A 25,760-nucleotide genomic window follows, 5' to 3' on the forward strand; every position below is an offset into this window, starting at 1 on the left:
TTCCGGGACATTGTCAAAGAAGTGATTCAAGAGGAAAATGACAATTTACGGGACGAAATTAAACGAGCCATTTCGCCCATCCAAACCGCTCTTGACGAATGTACTGAGAAGTTGGGCGAACACGAGGAAGGCTTGAATAACCTGGATAAGCGGCTAGAAGTTATGGAGACATGCTTCGCAGACCTGAGTAACCAATACAAGAAGTTACTGCTGAAAACAGACGACTTGGAGAATCGGGGAAGACGATGCAACTTGCGTATATTAGGAGTGCCTGAGGGAGCCGAACAAGGGAATCCAACTAAATTTGTGGCTGATCTGTTGCACGTTGTGCTGGGTGGTCCCGGTGGCTTGGAGCAGGCTACGATCCTGGACAGAGCTCACCGAGCGGCGGTTGCGCTGCCCACGGAGGGAGGGCGACCGCGGCCGTTCATTGTTCGCATTCATTACTACCAGGAGAAGGAGCGGATACAGCGCTTAGCCAGACAGAAAGGCCGGCTAGAGTTTCAAGGGAAGCAGATCTTCATCTTTCCTGACTACAGCGCCGACCTGGCCAGACGCCGGGCTGCTTTCAGCGAGGTAAAGGGACTACTACGGAAAAAAGACGGAGTTCGCTACGGTCTTCTTTATCCTGCCCGGCTTCGAGTCTCATTTAATGGAGAAACACAGGTATTCGACTCTCCTAAAGCAGTGAAAGATTTCATTGTCTCCAAGTTTGAGTCATCTCCCGAATGACATTTCATAAGAGCCACCGGGACTTTCATACCATCGTGACTATATTTTTGTCAATCAATAAACGGACGTTCTCTGGTATAGCTTAGTTTCATGTTTAAGGTTCATTTAGAAATCTCAGATGTTGGTGAGTTTGCCCTTTGTTTCCTGGGAGGTTAACTATATTCCAGTACTTGTCACTTAAAGGGGACTCCGAGGTCAGCTTTGATGAGAAGTGAAACAGGTCCGTTTTTCGGTTACAGGTAAATTTGATGTGGGAGTTTTTCTTTTTCCTTTTCTTAATTATTTTACTCTAATATGTTGGACTTTGTGACTTTCTAACTTGAATATATTTTGGACTACATGTGTGATTCATAGTTCAGATGCTTCTGCTTATGTGGGGCTGTGGTTATGAATAAGGCGAATGGGACTCTTAATAGAAGCAGGGGAGCTTTGGGAAATTGGTGTGTGTCGTTTGGGGACAACACTGAATATGGGGAGGTGGGTGGGAGGGGATTATATATTTTTTCTTTTGTTTTTTTTCTTTTTTTGTTGTATATTTTTTGCTCAGATTCTTGTTAACAACAACATTTCAGTGTACACCCATGATAGAATTGGTATTTGCGTTTGGAACCGCCTTTTTCATTATGTACTTATATGGTGATGACTTCTGTTGATGGCATTTCAACTGCTGTGAGTAATGGCTGCCATGTTAACTTTATTAGTTGGAATGTGAAGGGATTGAACCACCCAGTGAAACGAAATAAGGTACTCTCTCATCTTCTTTATCTTAAAGTACATGTAGCGTTTCTTCAAGAAACACACCTTAAGAATACAGATCATGCAAGATTAAGACGAAATTGGGTTGGACAAATTTTTCATTCCAAATTCAATGGTAAAGCCAGGGGCGCAGCAATTTTGATCAATAAGGATACTCCATTTATTGTCTCTCACACAATAGCTGACCCAAATGGTCGCTATGTAGTTGTGACAGGGTCCCTGTTTAACACTTCACTTATTTTAGCGAACGTATATGCTCCGAATTGGGATGACTCAACTTTTTTCAATGACTTTCTTAATTCCCTTCCACACCAATTGATCCTTGGAGGGGACATGAATACTGTTATGGATCCAGTACTAGATCGCTCCTCAGATAAAAGACTTCTGCTCCCTAAATCCTCATTAGTGTTAGAGTCATATTTACAAACCTATGGGGCTGTTGATGCGTGGCGATTTCTCTACCCCTCCACTAAACAATATTCCTTTTTTTCTGCAGTGCATCAAACATACTCTCGTATAGATTACTTTTTTGTTGACAAGAAATTGCTTCCCAATATCAAGACTTGTAAATACAATAGCATAGTAATATCTGATCACAGTCCACTTGTTTTGGAACTCAGCTTCCCGGATGAACCCTTTGTGTACTCCTGGAGACTCAATCCTCTTTCTTTGTCAGATAAGGAGTTTGTGGAATATCTTTCCAAACAAATCGATATCTTTATAAGAACAAATATTACGCCTGGCATGGCCTACAGTACGGTTTGGGAAAGCTTAAAAGCATTCTTACGGGGCCATATTATATCATACTGTTCATATACTAGAAAACGGAAACAGAAACGTCTTTCTGAATTGATACACCTTATTTCGCAATTGGATGAGCAACACTCTACAACCCCCTCTCCAGAACTGTATAAACACAGACTAACGTTACAAACTGAATTTAATTTAATCTCAACCCGGCAGTCAGAGTCTATGATTCTCAAATCTAGAGGGAGATGGTATGAGCACGGAGAAAAAGCATCTAAAATTTTAGCACATCAGCTTCGTAAATCAGAAGCAACTCGTATAATCCCTGAAATTAGGACTGAATCTGGACATGTCACCACTACACCACAAAAAATAAATGAGAGTTTCAGAATATTCTATTCCAGTCTCTATGATTCTGAATCTTTAAACACACCTGAACTGTTTGAGGCCTTTTTTGATGGAATGACGGTTCCGACTTTAACCTCGGCATTCAGAGACCAATTGGAGGAGCAAATTACAGTGGAAGAAATTAAATTGGCGATTAGCTCGATGCAGAATGGCAAATCTCCAGGTCCGGATGGATATCCGGTTGAATTTTTTAAGACCTTTAAAGACAGTTTAGCACCTATATTACGAGACATGTTCATTGAGTCATTTGTTTCAAAATGTCTTCCCCAAACGCTTCGGCAAGCAACCATCTCACTCCTACTGAAGCCAAATAAGGATCCATTAGAGTGTTCATCATATCGTCCTATATCACTCTTAAATGTAGATTTAAAAATACTGTCAAAAACACTTGCTCTCAGGCTAGAGCAATATCTACCATTGTTAATTTCTCCAGATCAGACAGGTTTTGTGAAGGGTACGCATGTTTTTTTCAACCTGCGCAGGTTTTTAAACATATTACACACCAAGTCAACTACAACCCCTGAAATTGCCTTATTACTCGATGCTGAGAAGGCATTTGACCAGGTGGAGTGGGATTATCTGTTTTATACTCTAGATAAATTTGGATTTGGCCCTAATTTCATTTCATGGATTCAGTTACTTTACTCCTCACCTATGGCACGTGTTAGAACAAATTCGTTATTCTCTTCTTATTTCCCACTTCTCCGTGGTACGAGACAAGGATGTCCCTTATCCCCTCTTCTTTTTGCATTATCAATTGAACCATTGGCGATTAAACTGCGAGCTGACAATTGCATTAAGGGCATCCTCAGAGGTGACCAGGAGCACAAAATATCCTTATATGCTGACGATCTCCTGCTGTATATGTCAGAGCCTTTGTGCTCTCTTCCCCGTGCTTTTGCCATTTTTGAATGTTTTGGTAATATTTCAGGTTACAAGTTGAACCTGCATAAAAGTGAACTTCTCTGTGTCAACTCTATAGCCAGGAAGATTTCATTTTCAGATTTTCAATTTAACGTTAAATCAGAGTATGTGACCTATTTGGGGGTTAAGGTTACCCACTCATACAAAGATCTTTATGAAAGAAACTTTGTCCCGCTGCTTAAGAATACTGAGACAGATCTTCAGAGATGGAACAATTTACCACTGTCATTAATTGGCCGCATCAATTCTATCAAAATAAACATACTACCCAAGTTCCTTTATTTATTTCAATGTATCCCATGCTACTTACCCAATAAGTATTTTACAACACTGAATAAGCATATCTCTGCATTTATTTGGAATGGCAAAAGTCCACGAATTCGTAAAGATTTCATGCAGAGAACTAGACCAATGGGTGGCTTAGCCTTGCCAAACTTTCAGTCTTATTATTGGGCAGCAAATCGGCAACTATGCTGTACTGGATGAGTGATTTTACTACAGAGACTCCAGCTTGGCTCCAAATTGAGTCATCCAATTGTGGCAAAATGCGCTTATCAGCTTTGTTGAGTTCAGCTCTCCCATTAGAACTATACACTTATAAACGTAACCCTTTGTTGTATGACTCGCTCAGGATCTGGGTGCAATGTAGGAAAAGGTTTGGGTTACACTTAATGTCAATTAAACCACCTATCTGCTCAAATCATATGTTCCCACCCTCCATGATGGACTCTGCCTTTAAAATATGGGAGAGTAATGGCCTTAGAAATATCAAAGACCTTTTTGTAGATGGGATCTTTGCCTCATTCACGCAGCTCCTGAAGCAGTTTAATGTTCCTCGGCAACATTTTTTCCGCTATCTACAAATTCGCCACTTTGTAAAGAGTCGATTTCCTTCATTTCCGGAACTACCTGAGGAAACTTCTTTGGATAAAATTATTAATATAAACATTCATAAGAGAGGGGCGATTAAAGAAATCTATGCTATATTATTAGATCTTCAATCTCCTTCTCTCTCCATCCTTAAAGCACAGTGGGAGAAAGACCTTGGGATGATTATAACAGATGAACTCTGGCAATCTTTTCTCCATAGGGTACACTCTTCTTCGATATGTGCCAGGCATGGACTCCTCCAATTCAAGGTCCTACACCGTTTACATATCTCCAAGGAAAAGTTAGCCAAGTTCTATCCAGGAGCTGACCCTCTGTGTAACAGATGTAAAGCAGAAACAGGTTCGCTCCTTCATACCTTTTGGACATGCCCCAATCTTCATAACTATTGGGTGTCTATATTTAACACTCTGTCAGAGATGTATGACGTTAAATATGATCCTTCTGCTCTAACGGCTGTCTTTGGGGTGATACCTCAAAACATCACTTTGCCAAAATACTATTCGAATTCTGTTGCCTTTGCTTCACTTATCGCAAGGCGCCTTATACTTTTAAGATGGAAGCAGGAAGCTCCTCCCACACATGAACAGTGGCTTGCAGAGCTCATGAGGTTTCTGCATTTAGAAAAGATGAGATATACACTGGCAGGTTCGACCACCAAATTTCTTAAGGCATGGCAGCCATTCCTGGTGTACATGGAAACATTTAAAATGACCACCTCATCATGACCGGATACCATATCTATACATCATTATCATAGTTAACTGTACACTGAATGTCCCTTATACATTTTATTTCTATTTTTGTTTGTTTGTCCTTTTTTTTTTTTTTTTGTAGGGGTTTCTTTGGTTTTTTATTTTATTTATTTATTTTTTATATATGTATATATATATATATTTTTTTTCTCCTTCTCTATTTCTGTTATCTTTTGGGGTATTGCAAATACGGAACAGCACACTACTGTATGTTCAAAGTTTTGTTATTAACATGCTGCTGTGATTGAAAATAAAATTTATAAAAAAGAAAAACTGCACGATTGACTCGCAGGGGTTATAAGTTGGTAGGTCACGATGCAGGGTCTCACACTATACCGCTCGATGCTCTGATGCGACCTGAGTGCTCACACTGTGCCTCCATAAAATGAAGGTTATAACAGAAAATCTGTCGCTCACTCTCCCTCTCTGTCTTTCACTCACACAGACACGCACACCACCACCATCAACTTTGCTATATTGCTAATGAAAAACATTGATCAGGCAGCTGTGATTGAGCAGCAATGTAGAGCCAACTATTTTCACGGTTGTTGTGGTCGTGATAATTTTGTGAGGCCACATCGAAAAGGCTCGGATGAGCTTTCCAAAGTTCTACAAGTTGTGCCTCCATCACTTGTGTCCAGATCACACGCTGCACAGCCGTGCTGCTCCGTCTTTTTCACCGACGTTTACGTGTTTGCGCGTGAGCAGTGTGAGCGGCTGCGGTGACACCCTCACGAGTGATTGATGATCGGGAGCTGGTCGTGAGGTGTTAATCGCTTCTCGTTACCCCACGTGTACTACACGATGCACGATGAAGGCCAAAATCGGGCCGATCACCAAATCGGTCGCACGACTCAAAAATCGGCTCAAAATGGGCCAAAAATCGTACAGTGTAAGCCCAGCATTAGACCAGCAATGTTTGTTCCCCTCAGAGAAAGAAAAAAAAGGCTGCAAAAGTACAGGGAGGAATGGGAAAAGGAAAACACCTGGCTGGAAAAGTGCACGATAACACCTATAAAGCGCACTGCACTGTGTGCCGGCGCACTTTTTCCATAGGCATGCTTCTAATGGTGGGCACATGAAGAACATGAGGGGCGTGAAAGCTCAGGGAACCCTTAACCAATTTTCTGTCCACCAGGCCACGGCAGAAGCAGATATGGTATGTAAACACTGGTTTGTTTTTTTTAAACCCTCTGGTTAAGGTTAATATGGGCATGTGCAGTGAATATCAGCGCTATGTGGCCAGAAGTGTGATAATATAATTTATTTTGTGTAATAAACAACTGCAAGGATAGATGATTACAACAAATAGATGACTAATACATAAAAGTAATACATAGATGAATAATGATGATGAGTTATGATGCGTAATCATGTTGTCATTTTGAGCTAAAAATAAATGGCTAAATGATCATTTGTTTCCCATATGGTCATATCACAAAGAATATGCATCTGCTTAAATCAAATTCAAGTCAAATGGTTAAAAAAATAATTTCACACACAAAAAAAAAGAGCTACAAAATTCACCACACTGGGAAGGGTGAAGACAGCTGGGTTGCCTGGCCCTGGCCACGAGGTGTCCCTTATTTATTTTTCAGGGAGTTGGCAACCCTAGCCTCTGATGAGGAGACGTAGTGTTTGAAACCTCTGAATTTCTTATCTCACATTTTCTCAAATAGGTTAAATTAACTGTAATTTCACACAGTAATTACAGACAGTGAACTAATCACAGACAGATGAATGAAGATTATTCATTTTAAAATTGTTTGTATTCTGTGTTTCAGAGTCTGAGTCACAGCTGGATGGTAAGATAAAGTTTCTTTGTGTAATGATTTACTGTTATGTGTAATAAATCTTTAGTTTCATATGAATATTAGTTTGTGAGTGAACTGTAGACTCCCAGGATCACTGTGTCCTCACTCAGCAGTTTGTAATGCTGAGAGTTTACAGCTCATACAGTAATGCTCACTCTGTGTTTTAATGTCTGTCTTCAGTTTGTGGTCAGGCGGCTCTGAACACCAGGATTGTAGGAGGACAGGTGGCCCCCGATGGCAGCTGGCCCTGGCAGGTCAGTCTGGAAATATCTGGGTTCTTCTGTGGAGGATCCCTCATTAACAGTCAGTGGGTGCTGACTGCTGCTCACTGCTTTAATACGTGAGTAATGAGAGTGAAGCTGCACAATAAACATGATGTATTATCATCAGTGATGGGAACAACGGCGTTACAAGTAACGGCGTTACTAACGGCGTTACTTTTTTCAGTAACGAGTAATCTAACTCATTACTATTCCTATCGTTACAACGCCGTTACAGTTACTAACAAGGAAACGCGGTCCGTTACTATTTTTCAACAAACAGACGGTTGAAGCTGTGTTCAGCTTACCGCATCTTATATCAGTTGCGCAAAAGTAGCTGACTACGTAATCTGGACGCTACAGCTTTAAGCAGCTGCGCGCTCCCGCGGATGCGAAAATCACGATCACTGTCTAGCACAACACCTGGAGCTGAGGGGGAAAACAATCGCATGAATGCTGCTGTTTGACTGAGGAAGAATAAAGTAGTCGTGGTAAGCCAGTCACACGACCACTTAAAGACAAAGCAACAAGGTGATATATACCAGTTTATAAATTATGTTGATAGGCCACGTAAAACCAGAGTCATGATAAACAATATATATGTGTGTTTTTTCCTCAATAGTTTCGTCACGTTTACTGTCTAAGCACAGCACTAGCAAGCACTCTCTGCTTATGACCAAAACAAAAAAAAAAACAGCAGAAGTTTTAGGAGTGACGGCGAGAGAGAGAGAGAGAGAGAGCAGAAAAAGAGAGAGAGCGAGTTTTGAGATGTGAGAGATTTGTGACGTTTAGCGTGTTTGGAGTGTGTAGTTAATGTGTTGTCTTGTGTAGTTAGTGTGTAGTGTTGTGGATAGTTTTGTGTTGTGTGTCAGAACAATGAGGCGACTGCTGTCTCCAGGTAGAAACAGGAGTGATACACCTGCTGCTGTCAGACCTGCAGGTATCAGCTGTGATGTTCTCCTTTATAGTGGACAGAAATATTTGGAGTGGCACAAATAATTTGTGTGGCATCTTATTGAATGCAGAACAGCTGATTGTTCTGTAAATAGTTTGAAATGGTTATTTAAAAAAAGGGTAAAAGTAAACTTGTGCATAGGATTTTAAAATTGACAATTTATATTTGCATTTAAAGTTATGAAATATGATTCATTAAAGATGTTTGTGGTTGTTACAGTAACAAATATAACTTTTTCTACTCTGATTTTATGGTTTTTGTCTGATTTTAGATCAATTGTGTTAATACAGTATATCAAAATGAAAACATGACTGTAAATTCAGACACGTGAGGTTGTGCTGAAAAGGATGATACCAAACAAGGCAAAGTAAATAGTTTTTAAAGGTGAAATGTGGAGGGAAAATCAAAAGTAGTAAAAAAATGGCCAATTATACCCTGGACCCCAGAGGGTTAAACGTTTTTTTTTAAAGTAAGAAAAGTAAGTTACTTTTCAAGTAATTAATTACTTTTAGAATATTGTAACTCAGTTACTTTTTTGAAGAAGTAACTAGTAACTATAATTGAATTACTTTTTCAAAGTAACTTGCCCAACACTGATTATCATAAAGAGATTATGAAAGGTCTTAATCTCGGGGCTGAGGGTGTAACAGGATAAATATCTAACAGGGCAGGAAGTCAATAATATCATTTCTTTTTAGCCATCGTAATAACTGCATGCTGTTTTGTGTTCCTTGATGATCTCAGCACCGACCCAAGCGGAGTGACTGTGACTCTGGGCCGTCAGACTCTACAGGGATCTAATCCCAATGCAGTATCTCAAAGTGTAACACAGATCATTCCACATCCAAACTACAACTCTACATCATTTAACAACGACATCTGCCTCCTGCAGCTCTCCTCATCTGTGAATTTCACCAGCTACATTTCTCCCGTCTGCCTGGCAGCTTCAGACAGCACCTTCTACAGCGGTGTTAACAGCTGGGTCACCGGCTGGGGCAGGACTAAAGAAAATGGTGGGTCATAAAAACACCTGATTGTTTTTAGAGAAATTATGACAATAATGCAGGAAACAAGTTTGCTGTCTCAGAAATATTTAGAGCAATAAAATGTTTCCATGAGGTTAAATCTGTGCAGAGTTCAAAACAAGAAAGAATGATTATGTGAATTAAACAGTCTGGAAGTGCTGGACCTGCAGCAAGCATGCTGAGTGTGCACGATGATGTCAGGCCAAAAACATCCTTGGTTAAAAGAAAGTATAGTTTCTGTGTATCTGACACTGCCCCCAAGTGGTATTAGACAGCTACTACATGTTGACGACCATCTACTGTCTGTGTGTCAAGTTTATTTCTGTATCACGTTTAAAAACAGCAGCTGTTGTGCTTCATCTAAAATACTCAAATAACTTAAAACAGGACAAGATGACAGAGTGACATCAAAGTCATGTGACTGTGTTCTGCAGAGAGCTTTAACCCCAGCAGACAAAAACATCATGGTTCCCCGTCATTGTTTGCACACATGACGCACTTTGTTTTTAAGTTTGGTGGAGTCAGTCACATGTAATTTATTACAAACTGATATATTTATTTTACCCCTTCAACAGGCACTCTTTCACAAAACCTAATGGAGGTGGAGGTTCCTGTTGTGGGAAACAGGCAGTGTAACTGTAACAATGGAGTGGGAACAATCACTGACAACATGATCTGTGCCGGATTAAGTGAGGGAGGAAAGGACTCCTGTCAGGTGATTGTTGTTACCTGTGTTTGGCACATTTTCACCTTCTACAGTTTCTTCTCCTCAGCTAACAGTAAATGTTTCTGCTCTCAAAGGGGGATTCAGGAGGCCCAATGGTGATCAAGCAGAGCGGTCGCTGGATTCAGGCGGGAGTCGTCAGTTTTGGGAATGGTTGCGCCTTGCCTAATCATCCAGGAGTCTACACCAGAGTATCCCAGTACCAGACCTGGATCAACAGCCTGATCTCCTCCAACCAGCCGGGCTTCATGACGTTCACGTCCACTGGGACCAACAGTGACCTCAGTGTTACCTGCACAGGACTGCCACCAGTGCCAACCACCACCACCACTTCAACTACCACCACCACTATCACCACCACCACCAGTACTACCATCACCACCACCCCTACAACCACTACAACTTCCACCACCACAACCACCTCCTCTGCAAAAGCCACCACCCCTACTACCACCACCACTACAACCACCTCCCCTACTACCACCACCACCACTACAACCACCACCCCTACAACCACCACCACCACCCCTATAACCACCACCACTACTCCTACAACCACTACAACTTCCACCACCACAACCACCTCCTCTGCAAAAGCCACCACCCCTACCACCACCACACCTACAACCACCACCACCACCACCCCTACAACCACAACCCCTACAACCACCACCAGCAAACGTATGTCAAACACCCCCACTAAAACCACCTAAAAAGTTAAAAATGGACTGATTGCAGTGTGATCTACTGTTACTGAGTTTTGCTCATTTCTATTTTCAAGTTCAATTTCTTTGTAATTACAGCTGCAGTGAAAAATAAGGTGTGATGTCAGGCTTGTCAAGCTTGTCAGGATGCTCTGAATAGTGCGTCAGTAAAAGGTGGTGAGGACGAGGAAGAGTTTCACAGTAACTTCAACCTCCTAAGGTTGAAAGCTTTATGTTTTGCCTTCTCTGCCAGGTGTGTGAAGTTCCAGGAGTCCAGGAGAGCTCTTCAGTGATGTAGAATTTTGTGGGAATTTTGTGCTGCTGACCGTCTCTACTGATGTTTGGTTTCTGCCTTTTTCAAATCCACAGTCAACTCTTTCCTCCTGCTGATGTTAAGGGACAGGCTGTTGTCTCTACACCATCTCACCATCAACTAAAAGTTGCAATTCTGCTCTGCAAGATGTCTCAGCTCTGTTGTTAATGAACCCCACTAATGTTGTGTCATCATAAACCTGATGAGCTGCTTTAAGCTGACATTTGCAGTTTAGTCATGTCTCAGAGTAAAGAGCAGTTTGAATGCAGTTTGATAGTGCAGAATACTGCTAACATGCACCATCTGTCGTCTTCCTTATAAGAAGTCCAATATTCAGTTACAGAGTGAAGTGTTGAGCCCGAGCAGAGAGCTTCACCATCAGCTACAGTGAGATGACTGTGTTAAAGGCTGAAGTCTAAGAGCAGAGTGTTTTTTCTACACATGTTATGTCCCTGGAAACACAGAATTTGCTTTCACTTTGTCCCGTGTATGCCATCTTAGGTTTCTTCATAGCTCAGGAGAGGCCGACCTGAGGGCCACTTTCTCCCACAAACAGAAGGCAGCTCCCCAGGTCTCTGTCTTCTCCGGACCTCAGAGATCATTCACAGCTTCTGTATTGGCCAAGTCGTAACGGTTTTGATAATTGTGGCATCACCAGTGCGCTTCTCTTTTTTATTCCTTTCTGTTTAAACTTTCCTGATCTGTGATGTTATGATTCTTTAAGACGAACCACCTGAAGTGAACTGATAGTTAAAGATTTTAACATTTCTTTGCGTCTGCCTCTGGTTTTTCTCCTCAGCGGTGTTCTGTGGACAAGCTCCGAAGAATTCTGGCATTTTGGGAGGAACCTCGATGGCGGCAGCTGGCTCGTGGCCGTGGATGGCGAGCCTGCAGAAGAATGGAAGTCACGTGTGTGGTGGGACTCTGGTGGCCTTGGACTCAGTGCTGAGCAATGCCAACTGTTTCTCAAGGTGAGTTGGAGCTGAAGTTGAAGTTTGGCCAGATGATGACATAGTTAAACGATTAGTGACGTCTGTTCGTTTGTTGAATCCAGAAGTGAAAAGAAAAGGGTGGATCTGACAGAAGCACCAACATACTAATTGGTTGTGGACTGACATTCACAATGCCACAGTCTAAATTTCCCCTAGGGATCAATAAAGTATTCTGATTCTGATTCTAAAGCAGACTAGGAAGGAAATTACAAGGTGACTGTGACGACTATGAGCAGGACTCTGTGCATGAAAGAACTATGAAACATATACATGAATAAGCAACATGAACATGACCAGCACGGAGTTCTGAAATCTGACGTAACATGAGGGGAGACAACCCGACGCTGAACACGGGAAGACGGAGGACTTAAATACACACATGAGGTGATCAGGGGAAGTGGAGACACATGAGGAAAACAGCTGAATAGAATGAAACATATCGACAACAAGGGGGAGAGTAAACACAAGACCTTTCAAAATAAAACAGGAAACATGGGGACACAAACCAACAGGGAACACTTAACACAGGGGTGACAACATAAAGAGATCTAATCTATGGGACTAAAGAAACCTGGAAGGTAATACCAAAAGAATGAAATAGAATGAATATCGAAATACAAGGAAAACTCAGAGCGCTGGGTCACACGACCCAGGACCGTGACACAGACAGCCTGAAAATCTAATCCTAATCTATCCTTCATCCTCCGTGAACTGCCTGCATGCTCTCACCAGATGAGGTAGGGTACTAGGGGTGGGTTTTGATTCGATTTTCTGATTAAAATCAATTCTAGCTTCAATAACGCGATATCGATTCATTAAAATCCTGAAACGATTTTTAAATAAGAATCTCCGTTAAAACCTCACAAAATTTGACCCCCACCAAACAGCTAAAAGTGAAAATGGAGCAGGTACACGGATTCTGCACAAAGGCATAAACACAAACCGTGAACCTGACATATTAGAATCAGTGGGCTTTCTCACCCGACACAGACACGCCATCAGGGCTGAAAGCCGACAGCTCACAGATTCTGATGCTCTGCGTTTTGTCTTAATGTCCTTTTTTGCGCTCGATTCTAAAGTTGCAGGCTTTTGTCTCTCTCCAACCAAATTTGACTCAACCAGCAGCAAAAGAAGATCCAAACTACGCCTCACACAAACATCGTCATGAATTCTGTCTTACTGCTGTTTTGCTTCCACTGCAGTAAAATCACTCTTCATGCACAGCTCCCTCTCTCTCTGTACTTCAAGAACAGTTTCGCATCTAAAAATCTCTGTTTTCTGCATTATTTCTGGCTTCTGTGTTTTTATTTTTATTTTATTTAACTGCCTATCGACAAGAAAGCCTCATTTCTGCTGTTCAATACTGAAGAAATTTAAACTTTTTAAAATTATGCGAAGCTGCAAAATGCTTAGCTGTGTCTCTAATTAAACCTCTGCAACTTTGCTCTGCTTCACTTCAGCAGCATCAGGTAATGTTTATGTTGATTCATGCTTTTATTCTATTTTTGTTCTACTGCCGAATATTTTTCAGGTATTATTCAGGTATATTTTGCCACGCCATAGTTATCCCAGTTTTCATAGCCAGTTTCTCAGTTTAGTTATTGTACCTTTTGTTGCCTTAGTTTTCATGTTTGCTTCTGCCATCAGCCTAAATAAAGGCTCGTTTTTGGTTCAAGTTGAGTTCTGTCTCCTGCAGTATGTACGTTTTAGTCTAATCCGAGACAGGATATTTCTAACTTTAGAGATGTTGCGCAAATGGAAGAAAGCAGTCCTAAATATTTGTTTAATATGTGCGTTGAAGGACATGTCCTGGTCAAAAATGACTCCAAGGTTCCTCACAGTGTTACTGGAGGCCAAGGTAATGCCATCCAGAGTAAGAATCTGCTTAGATACCATATTTCTAAGATTTTCAGGGCCGAGTACAATAACCTCAGTTTGATCTGAATTAAGACACAATTCTAAGGAGTTTGGAAAGAAAAGCGACTGGACTTCTTTAAGTTTCTTGAAGATGTTTCACCTCTCATCTGATAAGTTTCTCCACCAATGATGGAGTCCCAAATTTTAAGCTGTAGTGGAAGTTATCCCTTAAAGAGGTCCAACTGTTTTTTTTCTCCTTAAATGATCATGACCCGAATGACCAAGACCCTATAGTGCACAGACATACTAAGCAGTGTATGTATTGGGATCATCCTTTCAGCCAGACTTTTACTATTCATTGTTTAATTACAGTTTAGGGCGTAAAGGTGAAGATCTTGTTTGAAGCTGATGAAGATTATGTTTGTGTGCTTCGTTCCTCCCACAGCTCCCCTGTAGCGTCCGAGTGGACTGTTGTGTTGGGGCGTCTGAAGCTAAATGGATCCAACCCCTTTGAGGTGACGCTGAATGTGACAAATATCACTCTGAGCAACACGACTGGAACCAACATAGCCATCCTCCGTCTATCTGCCCAGCCCACCCTGACCGACTACATCCAGCCCATCTGCTTGGACAACGGGAGAACCTTCGCCGAGGGCTTGGCGTGCTGGGCGGCCGGTTGGAGTCCTGGAACAGGAGGAGGTGAGTCAGCAACATGAAGGCTGACAGAGTTCTGCCCAGACTCTGCACCAGTCCATCTCTTCAGATTACATATGTGGACCACTGCACTTACAGTTTCTTTAGTCAAACATCACAATCTTCTTATCTTTCATAATGTTAGCTGAAGAAGTTATGCAGCAGTTTCAGACCTCGGTGGTAAACTGTGGGAACTTATCATCGAGTGAGAGCATCTGTACAGACGTGTTTGCACTGCAGCAGGTAAATGACTGGATTCTTCTTCTTATAACACACTGGCTGTGTCCCAATTCAGGGTATGCACGCTTGAAGTACGCACACTACGCGTACTACGGACGGTGCGTACTATAAGTACGGGAAGTGCGGAAGTGAGAGGCTTGTGAAATGGGACGGTCTAGCCTTCGTCGCACTGTTCATCATTCAACCATGATACTAACCGCGAGAAAAGTGTCATACAGCTTTGTTTGACAGAAATGAAGGAGAAAAATGTTTTGTTGGTCCTTCATTTTTGTCATGACATCACTTTGATTAGTTGAGTATCTGAGGCTGAGACCACGGGACTGTAAAACATGATAGTTGGGCTTCATTTCTGTACTGAACAGTCATTTAAGATTAGTTAGTAAATAACAATCAGCTAATGTTGTTCATGAGACTAAAATCATCTCACTGTGGTAATGTAAATATAATATGGCCAATATTATATGCATTGTCAGATTATTATGGTATATATATATATATATGTATTACAGGATATATTACAGCAGTGAGCTTGAACTCTGGGTCAAAGATTTAAGTTGCAGTTATTTATATGTCCTATCACCTTAAATCTTCACTCAAAGACAAGTATCTTTGACAGTGTATATATAGATGTATTATACATAAGAGACAAATATTGTTCGTCTAATATGTTGGCATTATTACATTTGGCTCAATGCTTACATATATGTGTAAAAAGGAAAATGTACGAGCTGTGATAACTGTTGCTGATAGAATGAAGAGTAGACTGATATATTAAATATTCCTTTATTGGGTGAGAAAATCAGACCATGTCATAACTGCTTTAAGTCATACAGAATAGATATCAGAGCCTTAAACAGGCTGACTTCTGCTAAATGGGTCAAACTGGGCAGAAAGTATACAAACACATAACATCCTTATAGAATATGATGTAACACTATAGATCAACTTACCTCAGAATATATAAAGCATATAAACAATTACAGCAATATGATGCAACAAACACAGCAGTGCTACTAATCCAAAATACTCAAAGCTTCATAGAACTGAAACAAACATTTATTTTTAGCTCCATTCTGCTGCTGATACATACTTTAGGTTTCTGAATATTAAACTTGTTGCTGCCTTTCATAGTGTGTAACTTGAAGGCCCTGAGTACTTTCTCCCACACTGAAAACACTGGAATGATAACATTATTTGAACATTACCTAATAAGACTGATTCAGGACAGATAATTAGTTATTTTAAACTTTTCTAGCAGTCCTTCACAAACAGGGAACAGTCTGTCTATTCTCTCCATCTGTCAGCTGCTGCTGGCTCTTCCTCCTCCTCTTCCTCACACACTGCTGAGTTTGTCCTGGTGGATCATCAGGGGTGCAAAGCCTCACAGATGATGTGCAGCAGTGGGTCCCTCAGTCTGTCCTCACTCTGGACACTTGCAGTTGTCACACATGGAAATCAAATGTGTGATAAGCTGCAGGATTCAAACACAAGTGTAACTTATAAATACATGTTCATACTTTTATTCCACAATCAGAGAGAAAGAAACAGAGAGAGAGTGCAGGACAGACAGACAGGTGACAGTCTCAGGTGTATACACTGCTACAAAACAGCACAAGAGAAGGAGGATTTAGTGTTTGTGTTATTACGAGTGCTAAACAAGAAGAGTTCCAGATGGTCCAGTGGACACATGTGTGACTCCTGTGATTAAAGCATCTTTCTTTCAGCTTAACGAGTGAACCGTCAGCTCGTTCAAACACACGTTAAAGTCCGTTTGGCTCGACACCACCGAACAGAGGCAGCAATATAACACAGCTAACATTAACAGTACAGTGAATCCTGCTTGTGCCGTGATATTCAGGACTGCAAACCGAGCAGCATCACTGACTTTCAGCTTGTTGTGTTTGTGGATTTATGGCTGACTTTAATTATCCATAAAATCATCACATTCTCTGTAAGATTAAGGTCGACTAATATATATATATATATATATATATATATATATATATATATATATAATTTTTAGAAGTAGAGGCTTTAAAACCAAGTTAATGCTGAAAGTACAAACATCACTAATGTCACATAACTTTGCCGACATGTGGCCAACAGTAATGTTTTAATGTTCTTCATTATTAAACATTCGCACATAAATAAGTGACATCATATTCAGTACTTACTTTTGCCAGTTCATTCTTCGGCCGCTCCCTTCTGCCGCATTTTGCGGCAAAATTATCCACACCCACCACCGCGCTATGAATTGTGGGATATACGGGACCACGAAGCGTGCACCGGACCACGCTTGATATTTGGGGAAATCGACGGCGCATTTGGAGTATGCATTTGAAGTACACTTTGAATTGGGACAGCCGTCGTCGCGTGGCGGTGACGTATTCGCACTTGAAATGCGTACTTCAAGCGTGCATACCCTGAATTGGGACACAGCCACTGTCTGCTGACATGTTTATTCTGGACCTTGGATTTAGTGTCACAATGACCACAGGCCGATAGCTAAACTGGACTCAAACGCAGAGAACCACAACAGAACTGTAAAACACTGTAATACTGCACATTTTACAGTGTTTATTTATTAAGTCAACAGGTGAATTTGTGGCAAAGTGTTGCTAATGATGTGGCCTTGGATCAGTGGGGTGAACAGGGAATTGGTAGGTAGTGACGGGGACGGAGCGGACGCGTCTGGGAAGAAAAGAGAACAGGGTTAAGAAGGCGGCAGCTGGTTACGACTGATAGTCGAGGTGAACTTGGCTTTGAGAGAGAGGTGGTGAGAATCCAGGTGAGTAGTGGCAAAGGTTGGCTGACCGGAGTTCCGCTCTGTCTGAGGTGGTGAGTGGTGGCTGGAGGGCAGGCAGGTGACGTTCTTTGTATTGTTCCAGAACGCAAAGATAATCTGAGGAGAGCTGAGGTTGAAGGCAATGGCAAAGAAGGTCCAGGAAAACTGTAGCACCGGAAATCAAAGTAAGTGACAAAACAAGTAGCAAGAGCAAGAAAAACCTTAGAGCCGATACCAACGTCAGCTCGTTGATGAACTGGCGGTGGAGGACAGTCTGAGTGGAGCTCAAATCCTCAACCCAGAGTCAGCCTCAGGTGTGCAGGACTGTAGGAGAAATGATGGCTCTGCCCAGGGGTGGAGACCAAGGAACTCAGGTGCCTGATGGAACTTTCCAGTCAAATCTGCAGATCCTGACATTTAGCTGCTTATCAGAAGCTTTAAACAAAGTTTTCTAAATGCTCCAAATGTTGAGAAACTGAATAAAACTCTTTAAAATGGTTTAAAACCCTTTGGCTGAAAATTTTAAGATATTTTTATCGGCTTTGACTGATGACTCTGTTTTCAGATTTTGTCCTGATGACCCTAAAGCAGGGTCGGCAACCTGCAGCTCTTTCATCCTTAAACTGCTGCTCCACACGGCTTGGGAAAATAAATTATAAGTATTTAATTGAAGTCTATTTTATTTGTGTTAGTTCTTTTAAAAAATGTAGTTCTAAATTGGAACATTATTGTCATCTTGAAATATTAAAATAAAATTATATTTTATTATTTTTCGGCGCTCAAAACAAGTGTCACACTCGCAGAAGCCGGTGTACCGGGCAAAACACCAGGCATTCATTGAGACTTTCAACCCAGGTATGGAGAAATGTAAGAAAAGAAATAACAACATTTAATGATACCTGGGCAGATTCATTTGCATTTACTTTTGACGAGAGTTGCCTACAAGTGAGCCTGACTTGTGGAGAAAGACTGGCTAACAAAATCTCAAGTGTCACAAGACATTTCCAAAGTAAACACACAGCCTTTGCTGAAAAGTATCCGGAGGGAGAAGAGAGAGAGAAAAAAAGCTGTTTCGCAACTGATATGGAAGGCTGGTCTGAGAAAAAAATCAATTCAAGAAGTGGATGAAGTCTGCAAATTCAGCTATGTATACAAGGTTTATGGCCACTGAAGACATAGTCAGGTATTGGAAGCCGCACCACCACAAGAAGAAATGATTAAGCTGATACCACTAAACTGCCAGACACAGGAGGAGGACATTTGTGAGGCTGTGCTTGATTGTTTAAGAGCCAAAGAAATAAAAAGAACCCACCTAGAGTCAGTGGCTACTGATGGGGCACCAAGTATGACTGGAGCGCACAGGGGCTTTGTGACCTTGCTGCAGACGTCACTGGCTAGAAAGCTGCTGACGTTTCACTGCATCCTGCAGCAAGAGGCATTGTGCACGCAAACTTTCCCTTCAGAATGCACAGAGGTTATGAATGTTGTCATTCAGATTATCAATAAAATAATGGCAAAAGCTTTACATCATACAGGTTCTTACTGTCGCAGTCTGCAGGAGCAGACTGTAGGAATTTGACGTGGAGGACCCAAAATGCAGACACAAAGAACGTGGAAGCAAACTTGAATATTAACAAAAAGCGAGCCATTTAATAAGGCTGGTGAAAAAGGTACAAAGAAAGGGCAACGCAAACTGAAGTAAACTAACATCAACCTAAACTGGGAGAACTAAATAAACAAGAGAAACCTAGGCATGAAACGTTGAAACATGGCATGGAAAACGTGGCGTGAACAACAGACGACCTGACAAGAAATGAACAGAAACACACAGACTAAATACACACAAGGGTGATTAGGGGAAGTGGAAACACATGGGGAAACAGCTGACACTAATCTGACTTAACGAGACACAGGAAGCAAAGCTGACTATGCTGAACTAGGACACGGACTTTCACAATAAAACAGGAAACATGAGACACAGACATAAACTTGATAATATAAACTTGACAACATAACACATGCAGCTTGAACACATAAAGGGCAAGGGAGACTAAAACAGAGGGGTAGAAGACGCAAGGGGAATCGAAATAGACAAATGAGCTTAGATAATCTGATGAACTTAAAAATAAACCATAAACATCAAACATAAACTAAAACTTAAAACGCTGTGTCAAAAGACCCAGGATCGTGACACTTACAGGTTCTGGTTGCGCTATGAGATGGCTGCACTGATAAGAGCTCCGAGTCATCTAGGCAAAAATTTTATTATTTATTTTGTCTCATTTGCTGTTTCTGTGCGCACAGCACAATCATACACTTGGTATGACAGACAAACACTTTTGGAGTTATGTTCGTCAGCCAGTTCGGACTATACAGCAGGTTTCAAAACCATGGATGCACTGTTGCCTGGGATCTTTTTTGTACTCACGCAACGCCAAGGGAAAACAAGGGCGAGGGCAAAACGAGCTGGAGTTTTGAGCCGAACCCGACAGAGAAACAACAAACCACCTCTGCCCAGCATCCTCCTCAGGAATGTTCAGTCTCTAGACAACAAACTAGATGAGCTGCGTGCATGGATTAAACATCAAAAAGACATCAGGAATTGCTGTCTTTTGGCACTGACAGAGACATGGCTGGAGGCCAGCGTCCCCAACTGTGCCATCAGGACGGGTTCACTGTTTACCGGGGAGGCAGAACGAAGGACTCAGGCAAGAAAAGGGGAGGAGGTGTGTGCTTTATGGTTAACTCTTTGTGGGCTAGGGATGTGTGTATATTAAAAATGTACTGCTCTCAGATCCTCGAGCTGCTGACCATCAAAGTTGGACTTTTTTACCTCCCAAGGAAGTTCAGTTCAGTTCTCCTTTCAGCTGTTTACATCCCCCCACATGCTGATAAAGCTACGGCTTTGGACGAACTGTATGACATCATAACTGGACTTGAGAACAAAAATCCTGATCTGCCTTTATTGTGCTGGGAGACTTCAACAGAGCCAACATGAAGAAAGTTCTCCCCAAATACTACCAACACATCTCCTTCCCTACAAGGTGATCAAACACTGGATCATTGCTACACTTCATTCAAAGACTGCTACAAACCCCTCCCCTGTGCAGCCGTTTGTAAGGCAGACCATTGTTCCATTCTGCTGCTGCCTGCATACAGACAAAGGCTTAAACTGGGAAAAAAAACGTTTCCAGAGACATCTATAAATGGGACAGTGAGGCTGAGGGGGTCTTACAGGACTGCTTTAACCCTGGAGAACCCATGGGGTCAAATTTGACCCCATGGTTTCCCTAGTAAACCAATGGGGTCGGATCTGACCCCATGGGTTCTCCAGGGTTAAAACAACTGACTGGCATATATGTGAGGATGCAGCTGATGGCAACATCAATGAACTCGCAGACTCTGTCATTGGATATTTGGAAAATGCATAGACGATATCATCACCAAAACCACCGTCTGCAAGATTCCTAATCAGAAACCCTGGTAATAAAAAGGCTTGCATGCTAAACTCAAGGTGCGGGCCTCTGCCTTTAACTCAGGAGACGCTGATGCATATAAAGCAGCCAGGTACGACCTCTGAAAGTCCATAAAAAAGGCCAAAAAGAACTACAGGGACAAAGTGGAGTCCAATTACCACAGCTTTGATGCTATGGCATGGACTGCGCTGCATCACTGACTACAGGAGGGAAAACACAGGCAGTGTTTTCAGTAGGGATGGGTATCGTTTAGGTTTTATCCGAAACCGGTGCCAAACCGGTACTTTTGAAATGGTACCGGTGCTTAAACGGTGCTCAAACCGGTGCTTAAAGAATAGAGAACACAAAATTGGTCCAAAAACCTCTCATGTTCAGCTGTTATTTTGTAAAAAGATAACAATGTTAGCCTTTTCTGCAGCTATAGGGCATATATGGTATCACTCTTGGCTGGAAGCAGTGCTTAAACAATGGAAAAACACAAACTTTGTCCAAAAACCTCTCATGTTTAGCTGTTTTCCACTTTTTCTTTGGTCATTTTAGTCTTTTTGGCCAGGGTGAAGGGAGTACCTGCCATCAAACAAGAAGACAGCCGCATGTAACTACGACTGTTTGCTAGTTCACCTTACATGCATTAATGTAATAACGTGGTTAGCCTACTCAACGTAAATTACACACGAACAGCATTAAGGTACTCACTCAGAGAAGAACGGCTGCTGCTGTCATCATCATCCGTCATCATTTCTGCTACACTGGCAGGGCTAGGGGCCAGGACTGTCCTCTTCAGGTTCTTGGGGGATGTTGCTAACTCTGGGTCCGATAACAGGCACCACACCCGCAGTAGATGTGCTCGGTGTGAGGTCTTGCAGCAAGCTATCAAATACGGTGCATTTCTCGGCTTTTAAAAAAACGCTATACGTCGCCAGGTGTTTCATCAGATTCGAGGACTTTGCACAGTATCACCTTAAAGCACTTGTTGCAGGCTGCTGAGTTTGCATCTTTTGCTGTGAAGTACAGCCAGACTTTGACCGCTTCGCTTTGGGCATTTTTAATCTGTAGCTCTGCTCTAAAAGAACGTAAGTACCTGGGCCCGCCTACTATCCTCGGAAAGGTAAAATGATTAGCTGGAATCCAAAGTGTATGACATCTCAGGAAAAAAAAAAGCACTGAAATAAAGCACCGAAATGTGCGCTGCTTTTCGGTCTGGTTACTACCGTTTATGTCAGAACCGGTGCCATCATGGCACCGGTACCCATCCCTAGTTTTCAGTGGTCCCCACATCCCTCAAAAAATCCATCATCATTCCTGTTCCAGAGAAATCTGTGGTCTGAATGACTATCGTCCTGTTGCACTGTCATCCGCCATCATGAAGAGCCTCGAGTGGCTGGTCATCTGCTCCTCCCTCCCTGACACGCTGGATCCTCTTCAGTTCGCCTATCAAACAAACAGAGCCACAGAGGATGTCATCACTCACCTGGAAAAAGGGAATACATGTGCAAGAATGCTCTTCATTGACTACAGCTTGGCATTTAACACCATCATCATCGCCTCATAACTTGTCTCGAAGCTCATCAACCTTGGGCTGGGAACAGCCATCTGCAGATGGATTCTGAACTTCCTCACAAACAAGCCCCAGGTGGTGAGAATTGGTGAGCACATCTCCTCATCACTTATCTTAAAAACAGGAACACCACAGGAATGTGTGCTTAGCCCCCTACTATATTCCCTGTTCACACACGACTGTACCACTAAGCATAGGTCCAACACCATTATTAAGTTTGCGGATGACACAATATTCATCGGCCTCATCACAGATAACAATGAGACGGCCTATAGAGAGGAGGTTATGGCGCTGTACAAGTGGTGCCTGGAAAATAACCTCTCAATGTCAGCAAAACAAGAGAAATGATAGTGGACTACTGGAAATGACCAGTCGGGGAAGACCAGCCCATCCACATCAACAGTGTCAAGGTCGAAAGGGTCAGCTTCTTCAACTTCCTTGGAGTCAACATCACAGAGGATCTCTCCTGGACCCTTCACACACTTGCTCTGCCAGCAGCCGTAAATCACTACAGAGGGTGGTGAAAGCAGCAGAGCACATCACTAGCATGAGGCTTCCATGTAAGACATCTATCTTCAACGGTACCTCCGTAAAGCACACAGCATCATCAAGGACTACAGCCACCCAGCATGTCAGCTGTTTTTCTTGTTACCATCTGGTAGACGTTACAGGAGTCTGTCTGCTCGGACTACAAGACTCAAAAACAGTTTTTATCATCAAGCCATTCGACACCTCAACTACAACACTTGAACACAAACACCACACCTTCACAGGATGCATATAGAAGCTGTCCTACAGTTTCTCAAGTACATACTAAACTCTGCACTGATCACTTCATTTTTATTAGTATTTATATAAAAATAGAAACCCTTATTCCGTGCAATACTGTACCAACTGCCACCTTAAAAATCTTGTACTGCTGCTCACTTCTGCCACATGCTCCAAAAGCCCAAAGGTGATATAAGGATGACAGCTCACAACATTTTTTGTTTGCTACATGGATAATTTGTGTGCAGAGTTTTAATTCATTTGAAAGAGACCATCAACTCGACGTGTTTCTTTTTGTTATTATTATTTTAAGAGTTCAAAACGTTCAAAATGTGTTCATTACATAAATAAAATGTAATTTTCTCTGTCATACTTCTTTCATAAGCAACGCACTATAGATGTTTATACAAAGTGTAAAGGTAAAAAACCCAATATATACAATTTTATCTTCATTTCAGATGTCAAAAGTATTTGCAGCTCCCAGTGTTTTCTTTTCCGTGGAAACCGGGTCCAAATGGCTCTTTGGGTGTTAAAGGTTGCCGACACCTGAGCTAAAGTTTACTGCGAGATAAATTAAGTGCCCATTTCAACATGGATGCTGAGTGGTCTGATTTGAAGAACCGAAGAGCACCTTCAAAACAAAATGAATCCTGAAACACTCCGACTCAAACTGTTTTTGTCTTTTATTACAGCCCTCTAAAATGTGGTCTAAACTTTGGTCATTTAATTTTAAAAAACTATAATAATCACTGTCCAAATTTTCTCTTAAAGGTGCATTAAACTCTTCCTTTGAGTCACAGAAAAATATAAGATATAAGATTATAATAATAACTGACCCTTTCCGTCTGTTCAGGGTGATTCTGGCAGCCCGCTGATGTGTAAGCAGGGCGGCTCTTGGTTCCAGGCGGTCGTGTTAACAGCTCCAAGCCCCTCTGCCAGGAGGAGACGAAGCTCAATCATGACCTTCACCAGACTGAGCACCTTTGATGCCTTCCTGATGAAGACGCTGGGGACACTCTTGTCTCCAGCCTCCAACACCACCACCAACACCACCACCAACACCACCACAACTACCTCAAGCCCCGTATCACAAAGCAGCGGGCGTCGTCCTGCTCACTCCTTCATCTTTGTCTTCTTCCATCTCGTCAGCCTCACCTTTTGTCTCCAACTCTTCCTGTAGAGAGTCTGACTTGATCGACATGATGTGATGGACACAGATGAATGTGAACAAGCTTTGACTCTAAGTCTTTACAGGCTTAAAGCTGTGTATGCTAATCTTTGACTTGATTCTGTTACAAAATTAATATATTGTTAGTGCATAAATATCTCGGGACCATAATCAATGAAAAACTGAACTTTGATCAAAATTGCAAATCAGTTTGTAAAAAGGGTCACCAGCACCTTTATTGTCTTAGGAAACTTGCTCATTTCCACAATGACCAAAAAATTTTAACTTTGTTTTATCGTTCTTTTATTGAGTCTGTTTTATCCTTTTGTTTGATGGCATGGTTCGGTGAGACCTCTGTCACAGAGAAAAACTCTCTAAATCAGATAGTGAGATGGTCCAGTCGTCTGATAGGTGAGCCACAGTCTTGTTTAGCCTCCCTGTACTCTAAGGAGGTACAGAGGATGGCTTTATCAATCCTTAGAAATGGTTCCCATCCTCTAAGGGGTGAATTTCAGCTTCTTTCCTCAGGACGGAAGTTTCTATTTCTGAGATGCAGGACAAAGCATTATAAAAATAGCTTTGTCCCCGTTGCTGTCACTGAATTAAATAAAAACTGTTTTTGATTCAAAATATTAAATTACTATATATGTGCCACAGTGAGGTTTATATCTTTACTAGGTATGTGTGTTTTTAAAGGGATGCCAAATGCTGTCATTTTTCTGTAAAGCAAATTTACCTTGCCTATGGGTATAAATAAAGTTACCTTGACCTTGACCTTGATATTGTTACTTGTTTTTAATATAGTTTAAAAAGCCCAACTCTGAGTACAGTCTGTGCCAAAAGGTACTGACAGGAAATTGCATGCTTTGACAGAGAAAATAGGACCTGCAGCCAGAAAGTGAAACTAAGTAGGGTGTTTGATCGAAACTTAAAGTGTAGTGTGTCGTCGAGAGGAAGTATATAAATAACTAGGCTTCCTTTTTGTGCTTCAGACCTGGGCTTGTGTGTTCGTGTGTTCAGGTCTCCATACTCTGGAATATGTAAAATTAAAATCATTTTTTGAGTTTGACCACTTTGAGCCTTGTGTCTTTCTTGGCCGTTCAAGAATATAAAGAACGGAATTTAAGACTTGGTGCCAGTGATCTGGATTCTTGTGCGGCTGAGGGGACTAATTTGGACCTTAAGGTACGATCTGATATGAGGCGGACAACAGACCGG

General features: G+C 41.8%; 1 pseudogene; it reads left to right on the forward strand.

Annotated features, from left to right (window-relative positions):
• Window positions 1-24,554, forward strand: part of LOC134626804 (transmembrane protease serine 9-like) — a 90,680-nt pseudogene extending 66,126 nt beyond the window's left edge.
• The last annotated feature ends 1,206 nt before the right edge of the window (window positions 24,555-25,760 follow it).

Source organism: Pelmatolapia mariae, linkage group LG4 (genome assembly GCF_036321145.2).
Source record: "Pelmatolapia mariae isolate MD_Pm_ZW linkage group LG4, Pm_UMD_F_2, whole genome shotgun sequence".
Classification (NCBI taxonomy): domain Eukaryota; kingdom Metazoa; phylum Chordata; class Actinopteri; order Cichliformes; family Cichlidae; genus Pelmatolapia; species Pelmatolapia mariae.